We start from the raw sequence: 17,218 nt of genomic DNA on the forward strand, positions 1-17,218 counted from the left end.
TACAGACTAACACAGCTGCTACTCTGAAACTTTACTCTAGGATGTGTACCTTTGAGTCTGACTGGCAGCAGGCTTCGATGTGTGAGTCATTGCAGGATCTAGGCTTTAGTGCCTAACATTTTAGAAATATTTACACGGAGTGAATTGTTGTTGGCACAAACTGCGGCCCCCTCCCCCCCCATGCCTCTTTCCCCATCAGGTTTTGACTGGGCATTTTCATTTTTTTCTGAACCTAGTTTAGGCACTGCTGCCTCACCACCTGCCTCACATCTGGGCATCAGCTGAGCCAAGTCTCTATCACAGACACAGAGGTACAATGTAGTGAATCAGCCTAGCTTTCAGCCTTTTGTATCCAGAGACAGTGGCTACTACTTCCCCTCGCACCTGCCAAGCTAGGCTTGGGTCCCTCACTTCCTCTTTGTTGTCTAAATCCTCGCTTTGAAAGGACTGATCTAATCAGAGAAGAAGGTGGTTGATGGGCTTCCTATCTACAAGCAGCAGCGAGTCAGAACAGCAGAGTTCAGCCCACTATCTAGCTACACATCTCCGCTTTGCGAAGGGCTGCTCAGGAAGCAGCATCTCCCAGCCACGCTGCGCCACTCAGGGCCTCAACATTTGCATCCCAAACTAGCTGTCAGGGGGGTTACATCTGACTGTACAAATTCACGAGGAAGTAAGTAAATGCTGCTGAGTAATTAAGGACAAACCCCTTAGTCTTTATATGATGCAGTCTCAGATTAAAGGGCTCCTGGGCGTGGGAGGGTTACATCAATTTCATATAAAACACTGCACTAGCGAACGAACAGCCTGGTACCCTGGTGTGCATGAGCTCCACTGAGCATTCTGAAATCATAAACAAACAAGGCAACAGACCCTCCGCAGCCACGCTCTGAGCAAGAGCTTCCCTTGGGGCAGTGAACACCGAGGAACAACCAGAGCTAGCGCCGCACTTCTCTTTTGTAATGTGCTGGGGAGGCTCTAATTCACCACAGCTGACCCAGCCCGGCTACCCTCACAATCACTGTGCTCAGTGCACGCAGGCCTGCTCGATCGCTTGCTGGCCCCAGGACTGGCTCTATACAGCCCTACAGTATGTCCATGTAATATTTGTGTTGCATTTCAAATTTCCTTCAGCAGCACCCATTAGAAAGGTTACTCTCGCTGTTAGAAGTGACCTTTCAGAAGAGAAGCCCAGTACATGGGCAAACTTTACACTCAAATCTACAAGTCTTTTCCTTCTTTTACATCATGATTTCAATTCATCTTAAATATGTTGCAATTTAGTCTAGAATGTCCTCCAAGGGAAAAAAATCTCAAATTATACTGCAAAGAAATTAATGGGAAAAAATGCAATGCGGTCACTGTTTCTACAGGGCCTCTGAGGTTGTGTGCTCAGTGCTAGTGAGCCAGGAGAGGGACCCATCACTCACGCAAATCATCAGAAGCTCTGCTCTTTCTGTAGAATCACCATGTGAATTTGCAACATGCTCACAGAAAATCTGTGCATTTTCTTTTGGGATCAGGGGACAGTGAAAAGATTTACGTTAGTATTATAGAAACATACAAAGAAAAATAGCCTGGAATGGTTTTGTCTTTGTGGGAGATGGGTGAAACGAATCCATTGTTTCCCACTTTTGAAAGCCAAGTCCCCCTTCAAGAAATCCTAGCCACAGCCCCCTTTAAACTCACCCTGCTAGGGGGCAGCATGGGGGAAACTAGCTCTACTACTGTACTACATCCCCCTGGCTCCTCCTCTGTGCCCCACACTGGTCCAGTCTATTCAGACAGCACAGAGAGCTTTTCTGCTTGCATAGTCTTGGTGGAACTGTAAACTGACCATAACCCAAAACACCTGTTTGAAATTCATGTCTCTGTAGCTTGCCTATTAACTTAGCTATACAGACATTTTCAAAAAACACTGTTTGGGTTGAAAGAGGACTGATTACAACCAATGAAAGTATAACATGAGGATTTGTGATAAGATTTTGCACACTTACGTGCTGATCCTGCAATGAGCTGTGCACCATTAGACCCCAGATCTTGCATGAAGCCTTATTGACTTAAAATAAATATTCAAACCCTTGCACCGCTTATTAGCAGGGTTACATAAAGAGCAGCTCTGCGTTTATACACTATCACTAACAACATAGCTTTCATTAGGCATATTTATTAATAATACTAGGAATACCATGTTCTGTAACTCGGGCTCAAGGCATATTTTAATATGACTGCAATAACCATATCAAATGAATCCAATTTATTATGAAACGCACAACTGAGTCTGACTGGTAACAGGCTGAGAAGCCAATCAAAATTCTGCCTGATATCTGGGGATCTTAGTGAGTCTGACTCTAGGGTGACACAAGAGTAGTGTTCTCTTTACAGGTTTCAGAGTAGCAGCTGTTTTAGTCTGTATTCGCAAAAAGAAAAGGAGGACTTGTGGCACCTTAGAGACTAACCAATTTATTTGAGCATAAGCTTTCGTGAGAAACCTAAGAGACTTACTATTTTACAACAAATATTGCCTAGCTTCTCATGGTTAATTTGATTTTCTAGACCTGCTTCTGTTTATTGTTCAAAAGCAGAGATAGACAAAAACTGGAGCTACTCTGGGGTTTTGGACGAACGGAGAAAAGATTCAACTCTCTTCCCCTGCTTCTGGGTTTGATTTTGCAAAATAAAATCCTGACTCTGCACTTTTTGTAGATTACCCATTTACTAATTTTTCATTAACTGCACCAGGGAGCTGAGCTCATTCAGTGGAGAGGGCCAAATTACATTTTTAATTAGGGTTGATGCACTGTGACTATAAGGACATATAGTACCCTCCACAGTAGATTTCCCAATGATATTGAGGGCAAACTATGACCCTGACATAGTAATTTGATTTTTAGGACCACTGATATTTCTGCCCTTTAAGTGTCCACTTATGTGTGGGACTGAAGTAACTGTGCATATGAATTACACAGGCAGCTGCAAGCCCATTCTGTATGCACAATTGTCCATCTATGTTTCTAGGACCCTGGGATGTAGCCATTAGGCTTCAGAATCACAAACTCATCAGCATGAATAGGAGACGCTCACATCTTTCAGAGATGTTGCAGTCGCATCACTCTGAACGGCACAATGACCCCCACCCCACAACCTACAGGGAGGGCTTTGGACTTGGCTCTGAGCTGCTCCCCCTGCCCAGAACCTGGCAGCCTAGTGCCCCCTAAATCCCCAGCCCTATGGAGTGGCTACATCCCCCAGCAACTCTCAGCCCCAGGCCTCCAAATTCCACTACAGATCCCTGAGCCCCCCAGGTCCCCCCCAGCACTCCCAGCTCCCCCCAATCCCAGAGCCCCCCAACTCAATCCAACCCCTCGCAGCTCCCCCAATCCCAGAGCTCCCCCACATCAATTTGAGTTCACCAGCCCTCTCAACTCTACTAATCCCAGAGCCCCCCTCAGTTCCCCCAACTCCAAAGTCCCAGTATTTCCAGATCCCCCACCCCAGAACGCCCCAAAGCCAGCCCCGCTCCCCCAGCACGCTCAGAACTCCCCAATCCCAGCACTCCCCACTGCCCCAATGCCAGAGCACCCCAGCACTCCCCGCCCCAATGCCAGAGGCCCTCCCAGCCCTCCCCACCCCCCCAATCCCAGAGGCCCCCCAATGCCAGAGCCCCCCCAGCAGTCCCCACTGCCCCAATGCCAGAGGCCCCCCAGCACTCCCCACCCCCCAGTCCAAGCCCCCCAGCACTCCCAGCCCCCCAATGCCAGAGCCCCCTCAGCACTCCCCGCCCCCCAACGCCAGAGCCCCCCCAATCCCAGAGGCCCCCCAGCACTCCCCACCCCCCCATGCCAGAGCCCCCCCAGCACTCCCCACCCCTCCAATGCCAGAGCCCCCCCAGCACTCCCCGCCCCCCCAACGCCAGAGCCCCCCCAATCCCAGAGGCCCCCCAGCGCCAGAGCCCCCCCAATCCCAGAGGCCCCCCAGCACTCCCCACCCCCCCAACGCCAGAGCCCCCCCCAGCACTCCCCGCCCCCCAATCCCAGAGCCCCTCCCAGCACTCCAATGCCAGAGGCCCCCCAGCACTCCCCGCCCCCCCAATGCCAGAGCCCCCTCAGCACTCCCCGCCCCCCCAATGCCAGAGCCCCCTCAGCACTCCCCGCCCCCCCAACGCCAGAGCCCCCCCAATCCCAGAGCCCCCCCAGCACTCCCCACCCCCCCATGCCAGAGCCCCCCCCAGCACTCCCCGCCCCCCAATCCCAGAGCCCCTCCCAGCACTCCAATGCCAGAGGCCCCCTAGCGCCTGCCCCAGCGAGGCGGGCCCCCGGCCCGGGGCGGGTTAACCGGGGGGAGGGGGACGAGCCCCGCGTTCAACCTTAAACCAGACCGCGTAGGCCCCACCTTCGGCTCCGCCCCTCACTTGTTATTGGCTGGCAGGGAGACCCGCCCCCGCATGCCCCTTCTCTGAATGGCTGCTTGGCTCCCCTGGCCACGCCCATCCCTCCGGCGTCGCTACTGGGCGCCTCTCCCCACCCCCGCCCCTTGCGTGCGGCCGCGCCCCCAATCGCCTCGCCCCTGCCGCGCCCCGCGCCGTGAGTGGCTGCTCCCCATCCTCACCCCGCCCTTCCAGCGCGCCGGTCGCTGTGATTGGCCGGGGCCGGCCCTCGCCGCGCCCCCTCGCGCTCCGCGCTCCCCGTCGCCGCGCGTGGCCGCCCCTGCCCCCGCCCCCGGCCCCGATTGGCCCGGCGGCCGGGGGGGCGGGGCGCGCGCCGAGGCGAGCGGGCCCGGCGGCCGGGCGGGGGGCGTGGCCGGGATGAGGGAGGCGGCAGCGGCAGCCGGGGCCGCGCGGAGTCGGCAGCACCATGGAGACGGGCGGAGGCGGCTTCCTCGTGCCGCTGCTGCTGCTGCTGCTGCTGCTGCCGCCGCTGCTGCTGCCCGGGGCCGCCGCCGAGGAGGGTGAGTCCGGCCCGGGGGCGGGGGATCCGAGACGCGGGCAGGGGGCACTGGGGGGCAGGGGCAATGTGGGGGGGCAGTGGGGGGCTGGGCAGGGGCAATGTGGGGGGGGGCAGTGGGGGGCTGGGCAGGGGCAATGTGGGGGGGGCAGGATGGGGAAGTGGGGGGCTGCGCGGGGGGAGGGCAGGGTAGATGGGGCAGTGGGGGCAATGTGTAGGGTGGATGGGGCAGTGGGGGGGAGGGCAGGATGGGGCAGTGGGGCGCTGGGGCGCTGGGCAGGGGCAATGTGGGGGGGCAGTGGGGGGCTGGGTAGGGGCAATGTGTAGGGTGGATGGGGCAGTGGGGGGCAGGATGGGGAAGTGGGGGGCTGGGTGGGGGGAGGGCAGGGTGGATGGGGAAGTGGGGGGCTGCGTGGGGGGAGGGTAGGGTGGATGGGGCAGTGGGGGGACAGGATGGGGAAGTGGGGGGCTGGGCGGGGGGAGGGCAGGGTGGATGGGGCAGTGGGGGGGCAGGATGGGGAAGTGGGGGGCTGGGCGGGGGGAGGGTAGGGTGGATGAGGCAGTGGGGGGCAGGATGGGGAAGTGGGGGGCTGGGTGGGGGGAGGGCAGGGTAGATGGGGCAGTGGGGGCAATGTGTAGGGTGGATGGGGCAGTGGGGGGGAGGGCAGGATGGGGCAGTGGGGGGCTGGGCAGGGGCAATGTGTAGGGTGGATGGGGCAGTGGGGGGGAGGGCAGGGTGGATGGGGTAGTGGCAATGTGGAGGAGAGGGTGAGTAGGGGCAGCGTGTGGGATGGGTGGGGAAGGGGCAATGGGGGGAGGTAGGGATGGGACAGCGAGTATCTGTGTGGGTGGGAGGATTGATTGTCATTGGACCATGAGCTGGGCTCTGTCATGAACACCTTCAACCTCCCTGTGCCCCATGTGGTTCCTCCCAGCCTCCCTAGGAGGGTCCTTTGCCAAAACAGGTGCATTGAAGAAAGGGGAACAGTTTGGGGATGAGGCGATGGGGACTTGGGGGATACGATGAATAAAGAGTTTCTGCCATCTGCATATAAATAAAGTGTTTCCAGCATGTTTATAAATAGTTGTTGTCGTCGTAAATTGCATTTCCTGAATGTCCCTATAAACAGCAGCCAGTCCTCATCCTCCTTTCCCTTCCCCTGAGCAGAAAGGAGGGTAGCTGGAGGCTGGGATCAGGGGAGTGGAGTCTGCAAGAAGCCTTCCTTTCTGTGGGGAGTCTGTCCTGGACTCAGGTTGCTCATCCCTTCTCCCTAGACTCGGTGCCTAGTCCCTTTCTATCTTATGCCTGGAGATTCCTTGCACAGATAATTCTCTTTGGCACGTGCAGCTTTACAAGGAGCCCCTGGTTCTTCATGCTAGTTTTGTATGCTATGTGAAGAGAAAAGACAGAATGAGGAAAAGCAAGCAGGTTGCTCAAAAAGTCAACAGCTGGAAGGGTACACTTGTTTCCCAGTCTGCCTCCAAGATCCAAAACCTCTGTAGACTATTATTCTGGCTGTGTGAACTCCTCCTGGTTCATAATGTATGGGATCAGTAGCTAGAGAGAACATATATAATGTGAAATCATGATAGAGCTGTCAATTTGTGGTTGTAAAGATGTGAAGTTTTAGTATTGTACTTGTGCTATTGTGGGGACAATAGACCATGTGACGGTAGGTGAGTTTCGTTAGGCTGTGCAGTTATCATTCCCTTCTTAACTGACAGAATAACACAGAGAGACACAGTGGGTGAGGTAATACCTTTTATTGGACCGACTTCTATTGGTGAGGGAGACGAGGTTTTGAGCATACACAGAGCTCTTCCTCCGGTCTGGCCTGAAGAACAGAATAACATAGAGGCTACAGCCAGAGATGGGAAAAGGTTGCAGTGTAGTCTGGCCAAATCAGTGAATTTTCACTTCCTGCGTCCCTGGACCTATAAAGTCTAATTTAGCTGAGAGACGTGTGTAGCTTAAAGATTTGGACAGCAGTTTTATGGTTTCCAGGAACAAAGAATCGAAAGCTTCCATCCTTGTCTGATTAATTCTTACTGTGTTTGCTGGGTTGTAATCCCATCACTTAAGGAGAGTATAGAAGATGGACACCTGGTGATGTGAACAGTAGAGTCACTACTATCTCTAAATTCCAAGGCAGACTGGCTGACGTTGTGGATAATCTGGTAAACTAAACCATGTAGATTGTGTACTTTACGCACAATTGTCATTCAGGTGAACTAACATGAGGTACTAGTATAGAGCTTGTAATTAGTGCTGTAACCAGTCTGTCTTTGTATTACTGGTGAATAATGCACTAAGTGAGAACATGATATATGACTTAGGCCCTATGTGATAAAAGTTCATAATTCAGGTAGGTATTGCAAGTTCCCCAATATGTTGTTGCTTGACTGGAGTTTTTTTTCCTCTTTGCCGTGCACGTGTATAGTTGGAGAACAGTTCTGCTTTTCTGTGGTATGCAGAAGTTAATTTAGAGTCCCAAAATTCTCCCAAAATTTACATGACTAGAATATTCTCTGGAATGGAAACTCTAGATTCAATTCCTTTTCCTTTCTTGAATTAATCTAGAGGAGATCCTGGTAATAAAGTCTCGTCAAGTGTAGTTTGTTTTGACTTGAAATACTATTTCTGGCTGCTAATTTCCTGTATGTCTAGGTGCCACATGACTGCCATTGCGTTAAACTGCACGACACAGCTCTGTTTTGTGTTGAAAAGTGTGAACTGCTGCTTCTGTTTCCATTGCCAATGCAGTGTGGGTTCTCTGGAGTCCTACACTTCAGAGCATCCTTCATTATGGGTTCCCTTTTGGCTTACAAAAAATGCCCCATGGATACTGTGTGTGGTTCCCCATCTGGTCACTTACCCAGCTGTGTATTTATCTGTAGCTAGACACACAAGCTTGCCAACACTGGCTGCCTCCTCCAGGTGTTGAATAGATTACCAAGAGCAATGCTACAGACAGTGGATCTCACTGGAACTCTGCTGAGAGAGTTGAGTGTGCCCACCTCTGGGATGGGACAGTATCTGATAAAAATACACAACCCTGAGAGTGGAGAGGGGGAAGGAAAGTGAACTCCTGTAGGTTGGGACTGTGCTTGCTATACTAAATTTATCCTGAGGCTTCAACCTTCTCTCTAATCCCCCCATCTTCCTGCCCTTACCTCTGCCCACCTCAGCTGCTGCCCCTTCTTCATACTTTTGGGTGATGATGCTCCCTATGCCTGGAAAGACCCTCACTCCCGCCATGCTCTTCATCACTGACCTCCCCTCCTGGACTGTCTTCTCCTCCTCCTAGCTCAGGCTCTGCTTAAAAGTATTTGAACAGATCAGATTTACTTCCCTCAGTTCCGCCTCTGTAAAGAGTGATGATAATCCTTCCTTTCTTGATGGTAAATTCTTCAGGGCAGGGGCTGTCCCATGCTATGCTTGTGCAGTGCCCCGCACAGCAGGGCCTCTTACTGCTATTGTAATACTAATAACTGGCTTATATTTTAAGCTTCTTACTTTCTCCCTGTATCTATCACTGCTGTGTTCTATGCTTATCTTCTTTAGAAAGAGAGCTCCTTGGGGCAGTGACCCTCTCCTGCAATCCCTGGAAAATGCCGTGCAAAGCTATGATGTTGCATTAATGGTTAACAATACAAATAACAGGATGCATGTTGAAGCTATATTTGAAAAGTGTGGTTCTGTCTAAGTGCTGTGATCACCTGGAAATTCTTACTGGCAAGTTCCCTTTCTTTACACTTGGTTACACAGCAGCTCTCTGAACTTGCCTTCTGGAGGTACTTAAAAATGTCCTAGGAGGAAAACTCAGATAGGCTGACTTTGTTCTAGGTTCATGTCTCTCACCCCTCTACCACCTTCCTGCTTTGCTTTCACACTCAAAATCATTGAATTCAATCTGTCTATAGCATATTGATCTGCTTTCTGCGATATTTTTCATTCTAGCAGGCAAATAAATGGCTAGGAGTTCATATACTTTTTTTCTAAATGAGCCCAGTGAAGCTTAATTTAACAGCCTTTGCATTTCTGAAGAGCTGAAGTTAAAATACACTAGAGTCATTAGTGTTGCTGAAATTCCCATTTACACCATGAAGATGGTGCTCAGTGTTGCACTGTGGTGTGAAGTGGCCCAAGCCCTAGAGGATGCTACGTGTTGTAGTTCTGTTCTGTCTAGAAATGGCATGGCAAGCTTGGTTTCTTTCCCCATTTTGCCTCTTGCTTTCTGATTACATTGCACTCTGCTTTTCCCCTAACATGGAGCTCTGTGCTCATGTTGGCCTTTGCTTTCCATTTGCATGGTTGTTCTGATGGGTAGTGGTTTGATTTATCACTGATTGATCAATCTATTCTGTCCTGTGTGTGCTCGATGCACTTACAAATTCCCATGGGGGAGAGGAGCCAAGACTCATCTGAATGTCTGTGCCATTCTCTTCACAGCAGAGGGCCTTAGCATGGGAGGCTGGACAATGAAGATCTGACACTTTAGGCAAGATAACATTTAGGGCTAAGTTATTGCTGGAAGAGCTACCATGCAACCATTTGGATCCGAGAGCTGTTGCTTTTAAAGACACGACCTGGTCCGCTGTACAGTAGTCTTCAGAATGCTACTTATTCTGTGGCATTCAGATTTGGCTCAGAAATCTTGTGCAATCTGTGCCTATAGTGTGGTTTTCTTGAAAGGAAACATTGAGTTCTCACTGTAACAGCAACCTGGCCTCTCCTGCCGTTGTAGGTGAAATACACTCCTTTTGTAACTAAGAAGCAGTGGGGGGCTTTCACATGCAGGAGCTGAATCCTAATCCTGGACTCTGTGAAGTTTCTCAGCCTGAGAAGCAGTCCCTACACTATTGAGAATGTTCCTGTACTGGGTTGCTCTGTTTCTTCTAGGACCACAGAAGAGTTGGCCACAATTGCTCTTGTTCAGTGGATGAAAACAAAGTTGAGCCCTGGTCTTGACCCCCCTTTCTGTTCTGTGCAGCAAACCCTGATCCTGGCTGCATGGTAGAATTTGCCCATGGTGAATTCTGGGGGAGGGAAGCTCCCTCTTTGAAGTTAAAAAGTTCCTGGTGGTTTCAGTGCATCACAATGTCTCTGTTCTAGCCTTCTCTCTTTCCTCTTGCCCCTTTCACAATTCATCCATGCCTAAAATACTGTATTGGTGCCCCAAATCTTATAGTGTTGTCCTTGTCACAATATCCCTCTGGGGGTGTGGTGGAAGCATCGGAGTCTGAACACAGTCCACCAAGAAAGCTTACGGTACGAGGATAGAAACATGCTGAAAGCCCAGCTGGATCTGGTGGTCGAGTGGTTGCAATGTTCATATTAACAAAGCCTGATTTAAATCTTGATCTGCAATTAAAATGACCCCCAACATCAAGCTGCAGTGCTGGTTTTCAGCCAAGATCATTTGACTGAACACTCTGGCTTATTTGAGACGGCTCCTCTGCCTGTCTTCCCCTCTCAGTAATTAGGGCAGGTGCAGTCCCTTGGAATAAGGCAGTTTGCTGTCTGCCAGCCTTGTATGTTTTTAGCTTTGCTTCACTCTAGTGACGCCCTCTGGCGGCTGCAGCTTTTTCATTCCAAGTAATCCCACTGATTACACCTATTTAGTTCCTGACATGGATTGCATTAACCTTGCCTGTTAGCCTCTGTCGGCTCCAACCTTTTGCTTTTCCTCTAGGATCCTGAGGAATTTGAAGCTTTCTGTTTACACTACTCAGCCTTATGGGTAGGGAGACCAAAGAATGACTGTTTGTAGCTTTGTCGGTCTCAGTATATTAGAGAGACCAGGTGGGTGAGGTAATAGCTTTTATTGGACCAACCTCTGTTGGTGAGAGAGACAAGCTTCCGAGCTTACACAGAGCTCTTCTTCAAGTCTGGGAAACTCATTGATGAATTGATCATAATGCTCCTTTCTTGCCTTCGAGTCTACAAATCAAGGAGTCCTACGCTGACTGTGCTCTGGGATTGCTTTCATATTTAATGTCATAAATACCATGTCTAACTCATCTGCAGAACTTGGCATCACAGTGCTATGGAGCCTAGGGAGCCTTACTGCAGGATTTTGACCCTAGTGTACTGTAGTGTACACGGGGCCATGTATGTTACACGGTGGTATCCCTACATTCCCACTGTTGGAAAGCAACTGAACTGTCACAGGTTTCAGAGGGGTACCCATGTCAATCTGTATCAGAAAAAAACCTAAGGAGGACTTGTGGCACCTTAGAGACTAACACATTTATTTGGGCATAAGCTTTCATGGGCTAAAACCCACTTCATCAGATGCATGCCTTTCACAGTGGCTTCACAATGAACTGGAAAATGAAAGGATTTTGCCCAATGTGCTAATTTAATTTCCTAGACACCTGCCTGTCTTTCTTTCTGGGTGTCCTCTCTCACTTTCCTGGGGTGATATGTACTTGGTGGGGATCAGTATTCACTTCTTGGCTTGCCCTATCTTTTTGCCACACTCCTTAGATGTCCAGGAGACAGAACCACTTGCCTTGAGAGGAAAAGAGCTTGAATGAATGTTGTTAGCAAGGGATGAATGGAATCCAACAGAATAAACTGATTCTTAGTCTCTGGATGATGATTATCAAGAGAGTTTATATGCCTGTGTCTTCAAGATGTGTTTTTCAACAAGAGTCTCCTTGTTACCCGGCTATATAAGGAATCTACAGGCAGATGAGACTCTGAAAGGCAGAAGAGAAAAATAGATACAGAAGAGTGACACTCAAGTGTCTAACTATGACATACAAGAATTTTCAGGAATCCATGTAGCACTTCAGTCATCAGATTCCTATGGCCTGCCAGGGATTCTCATCCTTCTACAACTCCTGTAACCAGACATTAGCATCAGTTCAGTCATCCGGGACCGAGTTCAGGTTTGCAAGGTATAGTGCTGCACAGAGCTCTCCCAAACATGGGCAGAGCTAAGTTGTCCTTGACTATGTATTCTGCCTCTTTTTTTAGAAGCATTGGAACAGATGTGTACATAAAACTGTCCGGCAGTCCAGAAATTGTCAGCATTAACCCTTTACAGTCTCTGTCCCAAGCCCACACCTTCAAGCATAGCTGTACTCTGTCTGGACCAATAGCTCCATCTCAGCCAAGACAAAGAGATTTTGAGTATCAATCCTGAGCTGTGACAGTTTCATGGCACCAGAGACCCAGGGGCCAGTCTGATAAAGGAGGTTTCATTATTCTGTTCAGATGTCTCTCAGCCATTGCTATTACACTGTGATAAAGTGCCCTCCTCCAGCATCTGCAAATCCTTCATAGAGTAAGTTAGTGGGAGCAGACACAGTTACAGCAAGGCTTACGATTTAAAATAATAGACCATCATAAAAGTAGTTTATTGCACCAATATGGAGGTTTTCACACACTCCGTTTTTTGCAGAGTAAGAGCTCTGGCTATTCAGCTCCACTGATTTCACAAATTAAACAGAGTTGCCATCCCTTGTGCTGCATCAGAGAGCAGGGTTATTTTTATTCAATCTAACACAGCTCGTAGGTCAACTCTAGCTCCCTCTTGGCAGGAGAGAGTTAGTATTGTACAGCCAGAAGCAGTAGTGGGGGAGAATCACTGTCCTCTTAACCCTCAAGCAAAACACAAGAAAGGTGAAAGCCTCTATTGCAGTTAGCCCCACGAATGAGCCACCCACACAATGGACTGTGCTCCCAGGAGACTGACTGGAAACTCAAGAAATTGGAACAACAGCGTCTCCGTGCAAACCTACTTTATTGGCCTTCTAGTAGGACTATCCCAGCGCATTTCTCTCAAAGCGGGTTGTCACTTAGATAGTTTGAGCTCCTGGGCCCAACTATCCCCAAACAGAATACCTGCAGCTTCTGCTAGGGCCAACCTCCCAGCGACCAGGGGTCATAGTTAGACACTTGAGTGTCGCTCTTCTCTCTGGATTTTTCTCTTCTACCTTTCAGTGTCTCAGACATCTGCCTGCAGATTCCTTATACATCTGGTTCATAAGGAAACTTTTGTCCAAGCACACATTTCGAAGACTCTGTCCTCAGGAGGCTGCCCAACATGCTAGGGGGCTTGATGATCATCATTGAGAGACTGAACCAGTTTATTTTATTGGATTCCACTAGTCCCTCGCTTGACAACAATGTTCATTCGAGCTCTGTTGCTCTGGAGATGAGGGCATCTGTTTCCTGGCCTCCAAAGGAGTGTGATTCAAGGAGAGGGACTGCCAATTCAATAAGTTAGCAAGTATTCAACAACTCTGCTGCTCAGTTAAATTTGGGAGTTGGTGCCATAGCAACTGTTACGGTATGGCTTAGCCTTCTCTATGCTGAGCTGGTCAGACAGTTTGAGGCCAGAAGGGACCCAAGATCATTTAGTCTGACCTCATGCATGGCTCAGGCCACCAACGCCCACACGCTAAACTCAACAACCAAAATTAGGCCATATTATCACAGCCCACAGGAGACTAGACTGTTACGTGCCGCAAGCAGAGAATAGGAGGGACTGAGGTGCACCAAAGCCCGAGACGCATTCAGTTGGCAGGGAATTGATTGAGAGAGATACCCGGATAATCCTGGCAAGTGACCCTCATGCCATGCTGCAGAGGAAAGCAAAAAAACCCCTCAGATCACAGCCAGTCTGATCTGGGAGCAATCCGTTAGACCCTGAGCATGTCAACAAGAACCAACGAGGCAAGTATCTGAGAGAGGATGCTCGCCTGCCCACCCGTCCGGTGTTCTACCTCCAGCCAGGGCCATCTCAGAAGAAGAAGAACAAAAAGCTTGCTCCAGAATACATTTGTGGGGGGAATCCCTTCCTGACTCCTGCGGGTAACCAGCTAAGTCCTGAAGCATGAGATTTTTAGGAACATAAGGCATGAACCAGAAGAGACCCCAAAGGCAGCTGACCCCTGCTCTCCTCCCAATCACAAGCAACCCTGCCGTTAGGGCCGGATTAATGCAGGGGCTTTAGGGGCTGCAGCCCAGGGCCTCAGGCTAACGGGAGCCCTGCATAAATAAATCCATAATTATATACAATTCAGTGGTCACCAACCCGTCGATCCTGGAGCCTCTGCTCTGCCAATGGGAGCTGTGGGGGTGGCACTTGTGGGTGCGGGCAGTGCAGAGATACATGCTGTCTCCCTCTCCTCCTCCCGCTCTACTGCCAGGGGCGTGCAGAGATGTGCCAGCAGCCACGTGCTTCTGGGAGCGGTGTGGGGGTATGGCAGGCAGGGCAGCCTGCCTGAGCCCTGTTGTGTTGCCGGCCGGGAGCCACCTGTGATAAGTGCCTCCCAGCCAGAGCCTGCACCTCGCACCCACTCCTGCACCCCAACCGTCTGCCCCAGGTCAAAATCTCCTCCTGCACCAAACTCCCTGCCAGAGCCAACACCCCTCACCCTCTCCTGCACCCCAACATTCTGCCCCAGCCTGGAGCCCCCTCCTGCACCCACACTCCCTCCCAAAAAGAAACTAATATAACAGCTGTTCTAAGGTAAGATGTAGGCTATTTTGAATTAACTATATTCTACATGTTTTAAGACTGAAATGTAACCACAGAACGGCTTTATGTTAATTAAAAGGCAAGTTTAGTATAGCGTTAGTAGCCTTGATGCCATAATTGTGATCATTTTATTTTAATTTAGGAAGAAGACTTGTATACGGGGGCCCCACACAATCTAATAGCCCCGGGACCACAGGAGAGTTAATCTGGCCCTGCCTGCTCTATAATCCCACTCCGATTTGTTCAGAATTTAAGTACCAGGTTGTATTAGATGGGAAATATCAGGTTCTAAGTGCTGGGGAAGATGCTGCTTGTGTGTCAGTTCTGCAAAGTACATAACGCAGCCAAAGTGTGGGATGGAATTTAGGTCTGGAGTTCTGGCATGCTGTGTGCTTTACCTGGCAAACTAGGTAAAGTAGGTTGGTCAGAAAGACCTGGAGCTCTTGGGGAATCTGGCTGCACAGTCCCTCGAACAACCAGCTTGAAGATACCGTTGGAGTCCCCGTTACAAAGTTACCTGGTGGATGTGGTGCCCCTGTGATACTTGAGTTAGCCAGCAGAGCATGCTGAACGACACTGGCATCAGCTGGCCAGCTGGTATTCAGAGAGCATTCAGTCTTCAGCAGACCACTGAGCTCCCATTGCCCTGTGGGGACTCCAGGAAGAAGGAATGACTGTGTATATGTTTAACCTTCTGCTCTGCCAAACACATGCAGTCAGTGCTCCCCATGGGGCTCAGTTACTAAGGCAGGTAATCTTGGTAGCGCAGACGCTGCGCTTCACTGGAATCCATGCACGCTGACAGGCGATGATAAACTCTCCTGAAATTGAGAAATCCAAGAATTCAGCATCAAACGATCTATAAATGATGTGATTTTTCCAAAACATCCCTTTGTGTTTTTCCAAATATTACAACACTGGCCATCTCTGTCTCTTTAGGTTCATGTTCTATGACAAGCTAAATGTTCTCTGAAATAAAGCAGAATTTTCTGCACCTTGGGGTGTTCTGTATCCCATGGATGAGTGGGAAGAGTGGAACTGCAGCCTAATGCAAGGGGAAGGATGGGCAGGATAAAGCATGTGGGATGCTGGCTTCTGGGACTCCCACCCTGTCTCTTTGCTTGGCACACTTCAGAACTAGTGTCAGTGCCTATGGGACGGTATTAAGAACAGGTATGCATCTGGGATTTTGGAGGGTGAAAGGTAGATCATATGGTTTGAGAGGGGAAGGAGGGTCAGGGAGCAGCTAAAGCAACAGTGTGAGATACTGGGGTCTGAGAAAGCTCCCACTTGTTCCTGTGGCTAGGAGCCCTGGGGCTTGGGACATGGAGTTGTGGTGTGTATGAGAAGATGGAGTCAAGGAGCACAGAGGACTGTACCCAGAGGAGCCCCACAGAGATTTCTGGGACTTAAATATACTGTACTTGTTACTCCACTGCAGCTCTGAAAGCTGATTTGCATATGCCTGCTTTCTTAGCTACTGTGCAGTGGTAGCACTAAAGAGAGATCTGAAATCTCAATACTTTCCTGTCATGTTGTGGTGCTGGCAAGGAGCAAACGAGCGCTTTGCTGTGCTTTGAAAAACATGCTTTATTGCCACTCCACCAGGAAACAATATTTGAACATCTCATTAGCTTTTAAGGCCTCTCTTGTATGTGTTTTTATTCTCTTATCCAGATGTGCATATATTTGCTTAATTTCTCTATTAAGCTTCAGTACCAGAAACATCTGTCTCTTTGGTCTTTGGAGATGGTCTCTCCCAGGGGATCTCTCTTCAAATGGCAGCACAAGTGGATTTTATAAATATAATTTAAAAGGGCAAATAATTAATTTTGTAAAGTATTGATTGCTCCTTTGAGAGCTCCCTAATACAATCATGACGTTCTGTTACCTGATACCAGATCTGATCAATCAGCGGGTCCCTTGGAGAGGGGATTACATATTCCATTACATTTCAGTTACAATACAGCCAAATGGACTGCATACAAATTTGCCTAGCAGGTACGATGATGTGTTGCAAATGTGGAACTCAGCAGCGTTGCCTATTGGTTGAAGCATGTGGTGCAGGAAGGAGAGAATCTAGCTTCTGTTCCTGGCTCTAGAACAAACACGATGTGTCTCGGAGAAGTCTCTTTCCGTTGTCGGCTGAGCGTGACACCCACTTAGGTCTGACACACTTGAGTTTATTCATTCAAACCTTTGTTTGAACCAGAAGCATGCCTTGGGATTGCAATCACTATTAAAGTAATGAATGACAGATATACAGAAAAAGACAATGGCCAGCTGTTGTCTCCTGGGGCATCAGCGGGTCACAATGGGTTTCTCCTACAAAGCTCTGACAATCTATTCTGTATTATGCGCATCCAAATTGCGTATTCATTAGTTCTCTTCCAATCACCATTAAGTATCATGAATATTACATATCTTATGTAACTCATACAGTACATGTGTAAACTTTAATTGGCATAACTTCTGTTTATCTTTGCTATTTTCCTGTTGTTATTTCTCTTATCTAATTGCTTTATTATCATTGATCATGTAAATTTGGCCAGGTCACTTTGACCCTTTACTCTGTGTAGGGACTTTTTACCTGTTTTTCTCTAATTGTCTCTTGGCAGTACATTTTGCGTATCTATTGTCCCAATAACTCCCTTCAGTTTCTGTAATATCTGTGGTCAAAACATCCCCTTTGTCCTATGCAGCCTCGGCTGTAAGCGAGTTTGCTGACTAAGAAGCTCACTAAGAATACACTCGAGTCAAACAAAGCTGAAGGCA

The 17,218-nt window shown here is 49.4% G+C and overlaps 1 protein-coding gene across 1 annotated transcript in view; it reads left to right on the forward strand.

The window, feature by feature from the left end:
- Positions 1-4,924: 4,924 nt before the first annotated feature.
- Positions 4,925-17,218, forward strand: part of EPHA10 (EPH receptor A10) — a 108,499-nt gene continuing 96,205 nt past the window's right edge. The window contains exon 1 of the mRNA XM_077837880.1: positions 4,925-4,947. The gene's annotated coding sequence lies outside the window, so the exon portion shown is untranslated. The remainder of the gene's footprint in view (positions 4,948-17,218) is intronic.

This window comes from Eretmochelys imbricata, chromosome 19, assembly GCF_965152235.1.
Source record: "Eretmochelys imbricata isolate rEreImb1 chromosome 19, rEreImb1.hap1, whole genome shotgun sequence".
Taxonomy (NCBI): Eukaryota; Metazoa; Chordata; order Testudines; family Cheloniidae; genus Eretmochelys; species Eretmochelys imbricata.